The sequence below is a fragment of the Macaca thibetana genome, chromosome 12, assembly GCF_024542745.1.
Source record: "Macaca thibetana thibetana isolate TM-01 chromosome 12, ASM2454274v1, whole genome shotgun sequence".
In the NCBI taxonomy this organism is placed as follows: Eukaryota; Metazoa; Chordata; class Mammalia; order Primates; family Cercopithecidae; genus Macaca; species Macaca thibetana.
Window position 1 is genome coordinate 47,282,211 of NC_065589.1, and position 13,957 is coordinate 47,296,167.

A 13,957-nucleotide genomic window follows, 5' to 3' on the forward strand; every position below is an offset into this window, starting at 1 on the left:
AACTTTAAAAAATAATTTTAAAAAAGATATTTGGACAGCAAATGGGCATGCAAAAACATTTTTTTTGATCCATGCCTTATATCATATACCAAATATATATGAAAGATCAGATACTTGAAAGTAAAAAGGTGAGCCAGGCACAGTGGCTCACGCCTGTAATCCCAGCACTTTGGGAGGCCGAGGCGGGAGGATCACGAGGTCAGGAGATCGAGACCATCCTGGCTAACACGGTGAAACCCTGTCTCTACTAAAAAATACAAAAAATTAGCCGGGTGTGGTGGCGGGTGCCTGTAGTCCCAGCTACTCGGCAGGCTGAGGCCGGAGAATGGTGTGAACCCTGGAGGTGGAGCTTGCAGTGAGCCGAGATCGCGCCACCGCACTCCAGCCTGGGAGACAGAGCGAGACTCCATCTCAAAAAAAAAAAAAAAAAAGGAAAAAGGTGGAGCTGTAAATGTCCTATAATGTACTATCGAAGAATTTGTTTATAGTCTTGGAGTAAAAAAGGACTTTGTAACTATGTCTCAAAATCCTGAAATCATAATGTAAAATATTGGTAAGTTTAACTATCAAAAGCAAAACTTCATATAAGACAAAACTAATAGGCAAACAACTAACAACACAACAACAAAACAGGTAGTTTACAGAAAGAAAACATCAATGGCTCTTTAACAAAAGATGTTCAACTTCACTCATAACAAGATAAATCCAGGCCGGGCACAGTGGCTCACGCCTGTAACCCCAGTACTTTGGGAGGCCAAAGTGGGCAGATCATGAGGTCAAGAGATCGAGACCATCCTGGCCAACATGGTGAAACCCTGTCTCTACTAAAAATACAAAAATTAGCCAGGCGTGGTGGGGCACGCCTGCAGTCCCAGCTACTCGGGAGGCTGAGGCAGAAGAATCACTTGAATCGGGGAGGCGGAGGTTGCAGTGAGCCGAGATTGCATCATTGTACTCCAGCCTGGTGACAGAGTGAGACTCTGTCTCAAAAATAAAATAAAATAAAAAATCCAAGTTAAAATATTAAAATATCAGTTTAAAATTTACTAGATCCAGCTGGGCATGGTGGCTCACGCCTGTAATCCTAACACTTTGGGAGGCCAACGCAGGCAGATTACATGAGGCCAGGAGTTCAAGGCCAGCCTGGCCAACATGGTGAAAACCTGTCTCTACTGAAAATAGAAAAATTAGCCAGGCTGGTGGCATGTGCCTGTAATCCCAGTTACTCGGGAGGCTGAGGCAGGAGAATCACTTGAACCCAGGCAGTGGAGTTTGCAGTGAGCTGAGACTGTGCCACTGCACTCCAGCCTGGGTGACAGAGCAAGACTCTGTCTCAAAAAATAAAATAAAATAAAATCTGAAACCCCCTCCCAAAAGATTGATCATACACTATTGGGGAACCTGTAGGAAAAAAGAGGTGCATATTTCTAGTGGTATCCTAATATGATACAATACTTATGGAAGGTAATTTAGGAATATCTCTCAAAATTACAAATGCATATACTCATAATTCAGCAATTTCTCTTCTGGAAAATTATTGTGGCATTGCTTGCAATAGCAAAATACTGGAAGCACAGTAACTATAAGGAACATATACCAGTTAATACATCCATATAGTAAAATAATATTCAGCAATTTTTATTAGAAAAAATGTGGAAGTTCTCTAATAAAATGAAAAGAAATACAGAATAAATTGTAAAGGGGGTAAAGCATGGTTCAGAGGTGAGAATACAGTGCTCATATGCATTTGCTTGAACATGTTTAAGGAGACTGAAAGGATACACAAGAAACTAGTAATAGTTGGCACCTCAATGGGGATCTGGCTGAATGGGTGGTGGGGGTGGGAAAGAGATTTTTTACTGAAAACTTTAAAATTTCTTTAAAGCATCTTGTGAATGCATTACTAATTAAAAACTTAAAACAAGAGATAAAAAGAAAATACTTCAGTGTGATTTTTCCAGGCATCATAATATTGTCTGAGAATAATGTATAATTTTTAAGGGCCACTGATACATTCCAACTGTAAGCAATCAATGCAATCGAGTCAGCCGGTTTTACTGTTAATTCCAAATGCTATGTCTATATCAATTCTGTAGCCTCCTGCTTCAATTATTATATAAGTAAATAATTAAATTTACTATACCACTCTTTACTTTTGTGGGTTTCATTATTCTGTCATTAATATTTACTAAATTTCTTAACTTTCCTTGGCATTCTAAAACATCTTTTAACCTGAATCCTCTTGATTAAATTCAGCCACAATGCCTTTCCTCCAGTTTAGTGCACACTCCTTCCCAACATGGGGAATTTGTATAGACAGATTAATCTTTCTGAATGATCTTCATCCTCATTCTTCACCTTCTCCTAGTTTCAAATTCTTCAGATCCCAATGATTTCCTCAAAATGATTTTTTTCCCCAGTGTGGAAAAGTTCAGATTCATTCCCCCATGCCTCTGTTGAGAGCTTACATTTGCTTTTGTGAGTCATTTGTGAATATCGGTCTCCCTCATCTGAATGTGAAGCTCCTAAAGACTGGGAGGGAAGGCGTCTGTTTTTGCACACCTCACCAGAGCTCAACCTGTTTTGCATGGGGACGCTATGCAAATGTTTGTTGAATGAACAAATGCAGGCTCAGGGCACTGTGTCGGGAGTGGGGGAAACTGCTAGGAAAGATAAAGAGAGGTGAGACAATCTCTGCCTTTAGGTAGTTTATCAATCAAAGAGGTTAAGATAAATACACATAATTAGAAAGCATAATGTGGTCACTGCCGTAGGAATTATAAGCAAAGTTGTACAGGATTTAGAGCAAAGTAGAATTTTGTAATGTTAGAATAATTTTTTAAACGTATTATATATCTGAAGAATGCAGTGGTATTTGGAAAAGGGTTTTGAAAGACTAGTGTGATTTCCTCAAGAAAGGGCAAGGTATTTAATTCAGAAAATCACATGTCTCTAGAGGCCAGGGAAGTAATGTCTGTAAGTGAATGGACTGCCAAGTGGAAACTGAGATAAATGAATCTAGAGGTCCTTAAACTTGATGGCACATTACCATCACCTGGGAGATTTAAAAAGTCCCTATACTCAGGCCATAACCCAAGCCAACTAAATCAGAATCCAGGGAGGTGGGATGGGGTGAGAGTGGAACCTAAGCACCTGTATGTTTTTAAAAAACTGGCCAGATGGCCGGTTATAGTGGCTCACACCTGTACTCCCAGCACTTTGGGAGGTTGAGGTGGGAGGATTGTCTGAAGACAGGAGTTAGAAACCAGCCCGAGCAGCAACAGCCAGACCCTGTCTCTATAAAACAAACAAAAACTGCCCCAGGTGATTTCAGTGTGGACCAGCAACATCCTCATCACCTGGAGATTTGTTAAAAATGCAGATTCCCAAGCCTGACTCTGAACCTACCCAATCAGAAACTGCATTGTGGCATTATCTGCAGTGATTCTCACCTACACTACAGTTTATGAAGTTCTGCTCTAGAGAACTTTATCCTCCTCTGAGGGAACAAACATTCACTATCCATTATCTTTCTAGTACTTCTATGAGGGAAATCAGACCCCATCTATTTTTCCCTTTTTTTGTTGTTTATTGAGGCAAGGTCTCACTGTTCCCTGGGCTGAGTATACTGACAGGATCACGGCTCACTGTAGCTTTGACCTCCTAGGCACAGGTGATCCTCCCACCTCAGCCTCGCCAGTAGCGAGGACCATAAGGCACGCTTCACCATGTCTGGCTAATATTTTATTTTTTTGTAGCAGGGTCTTGCTATGTTGCCTAGGTTAGTCTCAAACTCCTGGACTCAGGTGATCCTGCCACCTCAGCCTCCCAAAGTGCCGGGATAACAGTCTTGAACCACCATGCCTGACTGTTTTTTTTTTCATTTATATTGCTGGCAATAACACAAATAATTGAAATCAGTTTCAAGTCATCAAAAGATAACTGAGGCTTCCCAGTTTGTGGGGGGAGAAAACGGTGAATTAGTGGAGTTTGTCTAAAGCTTAAGTTCTTTTAGAGTGGAAGTTTTTGAAGGGGGTTTTTGATATTAACATTAATACCAAAAGCCAAAACATCTCCACCAGCAATATTTTATGTCAAAGTTTAGTATGTGACACTGGTCAAAATGGGTAGGGGTTGTGGAGCACTACCAGATGAGCAATTCTTCTCTACAAGTTCCTTAAGCAAAATGTAAAGGAAATTGAATATTGGAAATGAATCTATAAAAGTTTGGAGGGCTTGGAATGCAAAAGTAGAGCTTACATGCTTAATTTTGGCACCAAAAATTCACTCAATATTTTTAAAGCCAGGATTATAATTACAATACAAACAAAAATGAAAACTTGCTCCATCATGATCTGGTTAGATACATAACTGCTGCAAAGGAAAACAGTTGAAGGCTTTTAAGCAGCAAATACTTCTCAAGCTCGTACTATGTATCAGATGCTATTTCAAGCCCTTTAACTTAATTCCTTCTGTAGTCATGGCCTTTATCTTTATTCCTAGCCAGCCAGCCTTCTGGAAAATTGATGTAATTGCTCATAGAATGAATGATCTCACAAGATAAAAGTGTGGATGACTCAGAGCAGCTCATCCATCCAACTAGAGACTGGAGACTGTCAACAGCTCCGTAACTTCGTCTTTGAATACGAAGGACCCAAAGGACCACTGAGATTGGAGACAGAACAAAGGTAGGGACGGTGAAAATATACCACAGAAGACTCCTTTCTCCACATTGCTAATAAGTTTGACAACAGTTACCACATTTAAAAAGGAAAATAGTAGGATGTGGCTTTTAAAGAATAATAAATATTAGCAACAATTTTCTCTTGCTTCTATATTCCTTATATGATCTATTATTATTTTTTAGGTTAATTTGTTGCACTGGGTAATGTTTTTATCTACCTCTGCTGAAATACTATATAAAATCACTTGTGGTTAAATATAATTGATTAACTACAAATGAAAAAGATAGTCTAAAAGCTTTAATCTGTTGAACTTACACTTTATTAAACTATGCATTATTACTACTAAAACACACTAGGTATTTTTGTACACAATTCATAAGAGCAAAAATAAAACACTTCACCAAATAGGTTTCTGTAAGAAGTCTGATAGATTTTTTTAAAAGAAACTCCTAAGCACTTTCAAAATTTTAAACACTCTAAGAATATAATCAGAGAACAGCTGTACCATCCCTTTGTAATTTTATAAAGCATGCACTCACTTTGTTTTGACAAAAAGTTCACATTTGTTTTTGAGACATGCACAAGCATAGTAACAAAGGAAATGAGGAACAATGTACTATATTAGATAGGCAAGGCACATAGACATGACAAAGGAAAAAAAAATTCTCCTTTTGAGCTAAAAAGAGAAAAACGATTACTATCATCAAGGAGGAAGAAAGGCATCTCTGAGAAATATTTTCCCAGCAGTTAACTAGGAGGATAGAGGAGTGGGGTGGGTGAAGAGAAGAGTACCAGGTCAGAGAACATTGTTGATGGTCCCTATGAACAGAACTTTGATTTATACAACAAATCAATCCACTTACAGGACGTGCTTAACTTCACCTGTTGGGAGGTAAGTTCAGTCTCTTTCCCTTCTTTGAATGAATGGGAAAGGTTTTCCTCTCAGCCACTGCCTCCCACCACAGGAATGCTTGCTATCTGGAGAGTTGTTTTGAAACCCATAGCACTTAAAGGAGCTGTATCAACAGGTTTTTCCTTCTTCCTCACACTGAGCCAATTGTAAATGTTGAATGAGAACCTTGAACAGGTTAAACACTATTGCAGGAATTCAAAACCAGCTCTAGCTAGGGTTCCCGCCACCAATAGAATCTCAATTTACAATTTATCACTTCAACCTTTCTGAGGGAGGGCTATAGAGCCAAAGGAGGACTGTTTCCTGGCAGTATAATACGAAGCACATTTTAAGGAAAGCCTGAAAGTTGGCCTTGGAATTTAGTTGAGACAGAGAAATGTGACTTCCCAGATGGAGCTGCTAATGTGTGTCAAGAAAACTCAAAATAGCCAAAAATGTCTTTCCCAGCAACGTAACAAATTCCAAGCCCTTATATGCTTATTTTTATTTTCGAGATGGCGTCTCTCACTCTGTCGTCAGGCTGGAGTGCAGTGGCAGGATCTCGGCTCAGGCAGCCTCTGCCTCCCAGGTTCAAGCGATTCTCCTGCCTCAGTCTCTCTAGTAGCTGGGATTACAAGCATGCGCCACCACGCCCAGCTAATTTTTGCATTTTTAGAGACGAGATTTCACCATGTTGGCCAGGATGGTCTCGAATTCTTGGCCTCGTGATCCACCTGCCTCAGCTGCCCGAAGTGCTGGGATTACAGACAGGCATGAGCCATCGCGCCCGGCCATATGCTTATTATATAGAAGTATTTCTATGGTCACCACTCATCAACGTAAATATTTATCTTTTCCCTCTCAACTTTGGCCTATAGAGTTTCCATTCTATCTTGAAACAAAACTGCTTCCAGTACTTGGGTGATGGGGCAAAATATTCATCATAGAAGCTTCACTCTTCCAGCTCTAAATGCCAGAGGGAAAGTCATAGACAAACTCGAACCATATTTTAATCTTCTAATATGAATGTTAAAAACTAGAAATTGAAAAGTCATTTATATTGTTTCCTTAGATTAACCTTTTTTTTTTTTTGGTTGAAGGGCTAATGTCCAGAACTTGGCGTGCCATGTTTGCACAGCCATTTGTCACTATTTTCATACATTTTCAATTTATTTTGCACTACCAAGTGGCTACTTTTAACAGGTTCTGTGGCTTGATATAATTTGATTTATCATGAGGCTTCTCAAACTTCATTTGGCATAAACTTTATTGGAAATGACTGTACTATGATATCAAACATTGAACAATGATGTGATAAAGAATATGCATTTTTATTATAAGTAAACAAACAAGAACACAATTAAAAATAAGCTAACATTCCAAAATGAGCACACAGTTTAAAAGGCTATCCTTAATCTTAATGAAAGAAATTAATATCTTGTAATAAAAAAATAAACTACTGAGCAAATACCTTGCTATGCACAGATTATTTTAACTAGTTCCCTAGATGATCTATATACAAAAATTTAAAAGGGTCAGTGTCGGCTGGGTGCAGTGCCTCAGGCCTGTAATCCTAGCACTTTGGGAGGCCGAGGCAGGAGGATTGCTTGAGCTCAGGAGTTCAAGACCAGCCAGGGAAACACAGTGAGACCCCCATCTCTTTTTTTTTTTTCTTTTGAGACAGAGTCTTGCTCTGTCGCCCAGGCTGGAGTGCAGTGGCATGATCTCGGCTCACTGCAACCTCCACAGCCTGAGTTCAAGCAATTCTCATGCCTCAGCCTCCCAGGTAGCTGGGACTACCAGTGTGCACTACCACTTCCAGCTAAATTTTTGTATTTTAGTAGAGAGGGGGTTTCACATGTTGCCCAGGCTGGTCTCAAACTCCTGAGCTCAGGCAATCCTCCCACCTCGGCCTCACAAAGTGCTAGAATTACAAGCATGAGCCATGGTGCCTGGCCTGAGACCCCATCTCTACAAAAAATTAGAAAAAGAAAAAAAGAAAAAAAAAAAAAAAGGGACAATGTCTAGGTAACTGGTTAATTTATTAATGTAATAGATTCTAGGGCTCAACAAAAAACTTGAATGTCTAATTACTTTGCATTTGAGGAAGCAAAATAAAGTAACAACAAAAGCAGAGACATTTAAGGAAATGAAATAAGGAATCAAAAGATAAGAGTCAGCAATGGAGATGACTTGTCATAGCACACAAACCACAGTGAATACTTAAAGATACATTTTACTGTGTTTCTCAGCCTCCTGAGATTCATTCAACAGTTTAAAGTCTTCAAGTTAAACAACAAAAAAAAGGCTTTGAGAAAAATACTCAAAGTCAACCAAATTACCTACTGAACTTTGCCCTAAAATTTGCACTAGACACTATGATTTTATCACTTTTTAAAGGGATACAACAAAGCTTTTTTAAAGAATTTCCAGAGGGCATGAAGTATTTCCAAAAGTGAGGAAAAGAAGTCTATAATCATGTAAGCATTACTTATTTAGTCATTGCAGATTAAGATGATCAGATATCTCCATAAAATGGGAATTTATGAATTTAAAGTTTTGTACTAACATGCCTATACATTTTCTCATCCTTCCTCCCTCTCACTTTTTCTCCCTCCCTCCCTCTCTTTCTCTCTCTTTTCTTTTTTTTTTTTTTTTTTTTTTTTTTTTTTTTTTTTTGAGACGGAGTCTCGCTGTGTCGCCCAGGCTGGAGTGCAGTGGCTGGATCTCAGCTCACTGCAAGCTCCCCCTCTTGGGTTTATGCCATTCTCCCGCCTCAGCCTCCCGAGTAGCTGGGACTACAGGCACCCGCCACCTCGTAATCTCTCTCTTTTCTAAAATTTGGGACTACAGAGGAGTTTGTTTGTCTGTTTTGAGACAGAGTCTTGCTCTGCCCAGGCTGCAGTGCAGTGGCGTGATCTCTGCTCACTGCAACCTCCGTCTCCCAGGTTCAAGCGATTCTCCTGCCTCAGCCTCCTGAGTAGCTGGGACTATAGGGGCATGCACAGAGAATTTTCATCTTCCTTTAAATTCTGGTGCCAAAGTAACCAAACCAACGTGGAGCAAGATTAGCTGGGAACATGTAAACCCTTTGCAGAATTTTATTTCTCACAATTTCTACAGAGAGTGGCATGAAAAAATTAAGAATCCACAGTGGAGATGTTCAAGGCATCTTCACCTATAACAGCAATATTCAGCAATAAGATTCATCAAAAGGGAAGGATATGTTGTGGTACATTCATGCAATGGAATACTATGCTATAAAGGAACAAATTACTGACACATGAAAGTACGTAGTTTATGGTTCCACTCACATGAAGGTAATAGCAGAGCTTACCAGGGAGGAGTTATTGGTTGGGAAAGGGCCCCAGGAGCCTTCTGTGGGCTAAAAATGTGCTAGATCTTGAGTTGAGTGAAGTATACAGGTATATCAATGCATAAACTTTCACTGAGGTATAATATGATTTGCATACTTTCCTATATCTAGATTGTTCCACAATTTAAAATTTCAATAATGAAATTAAAAGAAAACTCACAGTAGAGGGAAAAAAGTCCAAGTTAGAAAGCTGCCACCAAAATGTCAACCGGTTCAACAAAAGTGGAATTCTTAAGAAAGAGAATTCCCACTTTAAAAAATACAGAAAACAACCCCTTCCCCAGGGGACGAAAGAATGGGCAACTTGTTTTTCTTTTAAAGTTCCCTCTCTCATTAGGCATAGGAGGGAAACTAAAGAATGACGAAACACCCCCAAAACTAGGAGGTTTGGGGGACTTCAGTTACATTTTAGAATTGCTTGGTGTCTCCTCAGCAGTTGTAGGGGGTACTCTGATTTTCTTTTGAGGGAGATGGCTGCAGAGTGACCAAGAAGAAAAAGAGGAAATCGATGATCTGGGTTTCAAGTAGAGAATTACAGTTTGGCCTCAAGCTCACTTTCTATATTGCTCAACAAGAGAGAAGACTGTGGGCAGAAGTGCCATTCAGGTATGAACGACATACATTTGGTTAGACTTTCTTTTGTGTTCTTTCTGGGAAAAACCAACAGCTTAATCTGGTAGATCGGGAGTAGAAGGATAAGAAGCCGTAGTGTTTATTTCTAGTGGAACTCTTTTGATATAATTTATGTGCTCTTCTTTTTCAAAAAGCTATTACAAAACAGATCCCTGCCTTCATAGCTGCTTTTCTTCTTTCCAGGCTTTTTAGGCACACGATGAAGGCATTTCTCCTATTCTCCCACTGGGCACTCCCCAGCCGTGGGAGGTTATTTCAGACAGTAGAGGCTGTGGCTGGTGATGAATGCTTAGAAGGCTTCAGCTTGGGCCTTGAGCTTCATGCTCTGGCGTTCCTACCTCCTGTCTGAAATGTTAACACTAGCTCACTGTCTCATTCACCCCTCAAAAGTGCTGCCAATTATGGCCTGGCTGCTTTTATGAAATCGATTTAGAAATCCTAGACCAAAATGAATAGAGACAATAATGGACAATGCTAAACCTGAACATTTCATTTAAATAATATGTATGGGGTAAGAGAATTTAAAACTTAGGGCCTATGTATTAGGTGTTTTGTATACATTACTGCACTTAGCCCTCATGACACCTCTATAAGCTAAAAGTTAGTATCTTCATTTTATAAGTGGAAATCTCAGACTTGAAAGAACAAAAGTTGGCCAGGTATGTATGACTGCTCACACCTGTAAGCCCAGCACTTTGGGAGGCTGAGGCGAGTAGATCACTTGAGCCCAAGAGTTCTAGACCAGCCTGGGCAACATGGCAAAAACCCATCTCTACAAAAACCACAAAAACTTAGCCAGATGTGGTGGCACACACCTGTAATTGCAGCTACTGAGGAGGCTGAGGTGAGAGGACCGCTTGAGCCTGGGAGATTGGGGCTGCAGTGAGCCAAGATCGCACAACTGCACTCCAACCTGGGTGACAGAGTGAGATCCTATCTCGAAAAATAAAATAAAAAATGAAGGAACAAAGGTACTAAGTGTGCACAGCTGGGTTTCAAGCTCAGATTCACCTAACTCCAAAACCATTTTATCTTACTGTTGCTCAGACAAGATTCTTACTCAACACACACAAAGCTAAATTGTTCTTTTATCCTATGACAGAACATACATGATATATTAAATCAGCTAAAATAGATGGTAACCTCCTTGAGGGCAAAGATTGATTACTCTTCTTTTAGTGTAGCACAGAGTATGCCTCGATGTATTAGATGCATACTTCCAAATAGGTGCACATGAGATAGATGTTGATTTTTAAAATAAATTACACACACACACACACACACACACAGTACATAAATTTTCTCAAAGCATGTATAAGCATCTACATCACTGTCAATATGGATTCAAACATGCAAAAAAATAAAATTTACACATTTAAGACGATGCAGTAAAAAGTAAAGTCAGTGAAAAGGATAGTTAGAATGCCAAATGATAACATAACCAAAAGAATTTTTAAAGCTGGGTACGGAATTACATTTGCTTGTCTTTAGCCTAAGGGCAAATTGGTTAATGTTTGTTATTTCACAATTAACAAGAAAGCAAGAATAAAGCCTTTCATGGCCTAACTGATCCTAAATACAGAATCACTTGAAAAACAAACAAAAAACAAAAACCTGCAAATACAAGATGTTCTGCTTATACAAAATGAAACCTAAATGAGCAGACTAAAATCCAGCTGTTAGTAAATTTATACCCTCATAACCAGTTCTTTACACCAAAAAATCCAAAAGCTGACTAAAAACTTTCTTTACTGGGCTTCTCCCTGATTTTATTTTCTTTGTGTGGAAGAAAAGTTCTGAAAAAGATTTAAATTCTTGGTGCTTTATTTTTTCATGAAAATTATAGTCTGAAATTAGTCTATTTACTTTTAAATTAAATCATAATTTGTCACTCAAAGAACTGTGCCTAGGCCTTTTGTTTCTGTATTGTCAATGATTCTTTGTAGTTAAAGATATGCAGATTTCCAAGGTGGTGTGCTTTGTTATTTTCTTCTTACTATTAAAATTCTCAGTTTGCCTGAGGGTAAGTAACTCAGAATTTTAAATTATTTCATAGAATGAAAATGGCTTCTTTCGATAATGAAGGCTCATTTGACTTTCCGGTAGAATTATCCAGGTTTTCAAGTTTGTGGTGGTTGTATTTGTGCTTCAGAATTATCTAAGGATGAGTTTGGTTGTGATTCTAAATGTACTCATAAGCAGTTAACCTCCATCCATATATGTTTGGTTAGGTCCAGAGATTATAAGAAAAAGAAAAACAACATCCAGTATTTCTTTCTTTCAAGACCTTGTCTTCATTATTTTGTTCATGATATGTTATTGCAGTAAATAGACATTCCTGAAATTTTAATAATGTATACCTATGCACTGTAATTTTTTTCCTCCATTATTCTAAAATGTTTTTTCTTATTGTTTACTTTTGTGATTCTCCTTTCAACATTTTTTAGAGTGGTCATTTTCTATCAAAAGGAATGTCTTATGTTGGCTAAATTTGGAGAGGGGCCATCTCTTTTCAATCATTTTGACTTACTTTTGCATACAGCCTTTGCTCCACATTATGCTTCTTAAACCAGTCTGTTTGGGCACATAAATTTCCTTCTTGTTCCTGATTCTCCATTTTTAATGCTAGTCATTGTCTCAGCATTCTCTCAGTTTTAAGTCACATTTTCTTTTTCTATTCCTTTGTGTGAATCTACATATTTCTTCCTTTTAACTGGTAGCCACTTCATTCTGTTTTAAGGTCTTTAAAATTTACTTTTGGTCCCCATTGAGTCCCCTGTTGATGTCAATTTAGTAACACACCAAAGATTTACTGAATGGCACACTCCCTAAATATGACACTTCTGGTGTGTGGATGGAGGGCATGTCTGTCACTCTTTGCACTGACTCCAGGATGAGTGAAGACATTGTTACCCAAAAATCAAATACTAAAAGAAATGTCCAACTGTTTAACCAATAGTATATACTATACCATTTAACAAATGGTTTAAAAAAAAAAAAGAAAAGAAACTTACCCTTTAAAGATTTCAATAGATGATGTAGGATCTTTGCTTCTTTATTTCAATTCAATCCAACTCAGGTAACAATTATTGAAGCCTCTCAGGTCCAGGGGCTGTGGAGACCACAAATAGAAGGATAAAGCAAGTCCCTTCTCTTAAATTTGTATTCACTTAGATCAGCTAAGGCTTTCAAACACCAAACTTTATATAAAGTGTTTTCCTGGAAGGGTGTGTAGTAACTGTTTTCTCCAGCCAGTGAGGATCTTAGATTCCCCTACTTTTAAAGCTTCAGGTTGTTCTTCAGCTGTTCTTTTTATGTTGAATATCCTCAGGGGATTATACCCACTTCTATATTTAATGTATTTTAATTCAACCTTGTAATAATCTCTATATATGCATTCATGAGCTCATCTTTCCCTTAGGACTTACACAGGTAGCAGAGATTACATTGGCATTCTTTACTACTTCCTGGCAATTGCAAGTCTGACTTCATAAATACTTCTATTTCTGTGCTTGCATCTAACAGTTTCAGAGACACTGTGATTACTTGATTAAATAAATAAAACAAGGTCTTATGAACTGATTTGTTTTACAACACCATGACTATAGCAAACTGGCAACGCACCCAACACACAGTCTGGCTTTTCCTCTTCTTTAAATCATATTCCCACCCACCCAACCTCAACTTTTTTCTTTTTCTCCCAGTGAAAGATCCCTTTGAAATCTTGCAGGGTTTGTATCACTTTCTCATAGCATGCATTATGCTCCTACCCTGAGTATAATATTTCATGCTTACTTTGTTGACCTTATTGGCCCTAGGACAAAAAGTACATTTTGCATTTGAAGACAAAGAAAAGTGTTTTTCTTCCCATTTCTTTCTTCTTTTGGCAAGGAAACTAGGATGAAAGGGTGGATGAGAGAGAAGTAATGCCCAAAAGAGAAACCACTGAAGCCTGATACAACTGTATGTGGCACCTTCAAGGAGGGTATGGTCTGGAAGGATTCTTAATTGAAATGATATCAGATACCACCTCCTAACTCAAACAACTCAGTAGCAAGAAAACAATTAACCCAATCAAAAAAACAGCAAAAGGACCAAAATACATATTTATCAAAAGAAAACAAGCAGATGGCCAACAGATACATAAAAAAATACTCAGCATCATTAAACCTCAGGGAAATGAAAATTAAAACCACAATAATATATCACCTCACATGTTTTAGAATTGCTATTATCAAAAAGACGAAAGATTATAAGTGTTGGCAAGGGTGTGGTGAAAAGGGAACGCTGCTGTGCTGATAGTGGAAATGTAAATGAATACAGCCACGATGGAAAACAGTATAGAGGTTCCTCAAAAAACTGAAACTAGAA

The 13,957-nt window shown here is 38.4% G+C and overlaps 1 protein-coding gene across 1 annotated transcript in view; it reads right to left on the minus strand.

The window, feature by feature from the left end:
* Nucleotides 1–13,957, minus strand: part of SLC39A10 (solute carrier family 39 member 10) — a 164,560-nt gene that overhangs the window by 120,912 nt on the left and 29,691 nt on the right. Inside the window, exon 2 of the mRNA XM_050752321.1 lies at nucleotides 12,601–12,698. The gene's annotated coding sequence lies outside the window, so the exon portion shown is untranslated. The remainder of the gene's footprint in view (nucleotides 1–12,600; nucleotides 12,699–13,957) is intronic.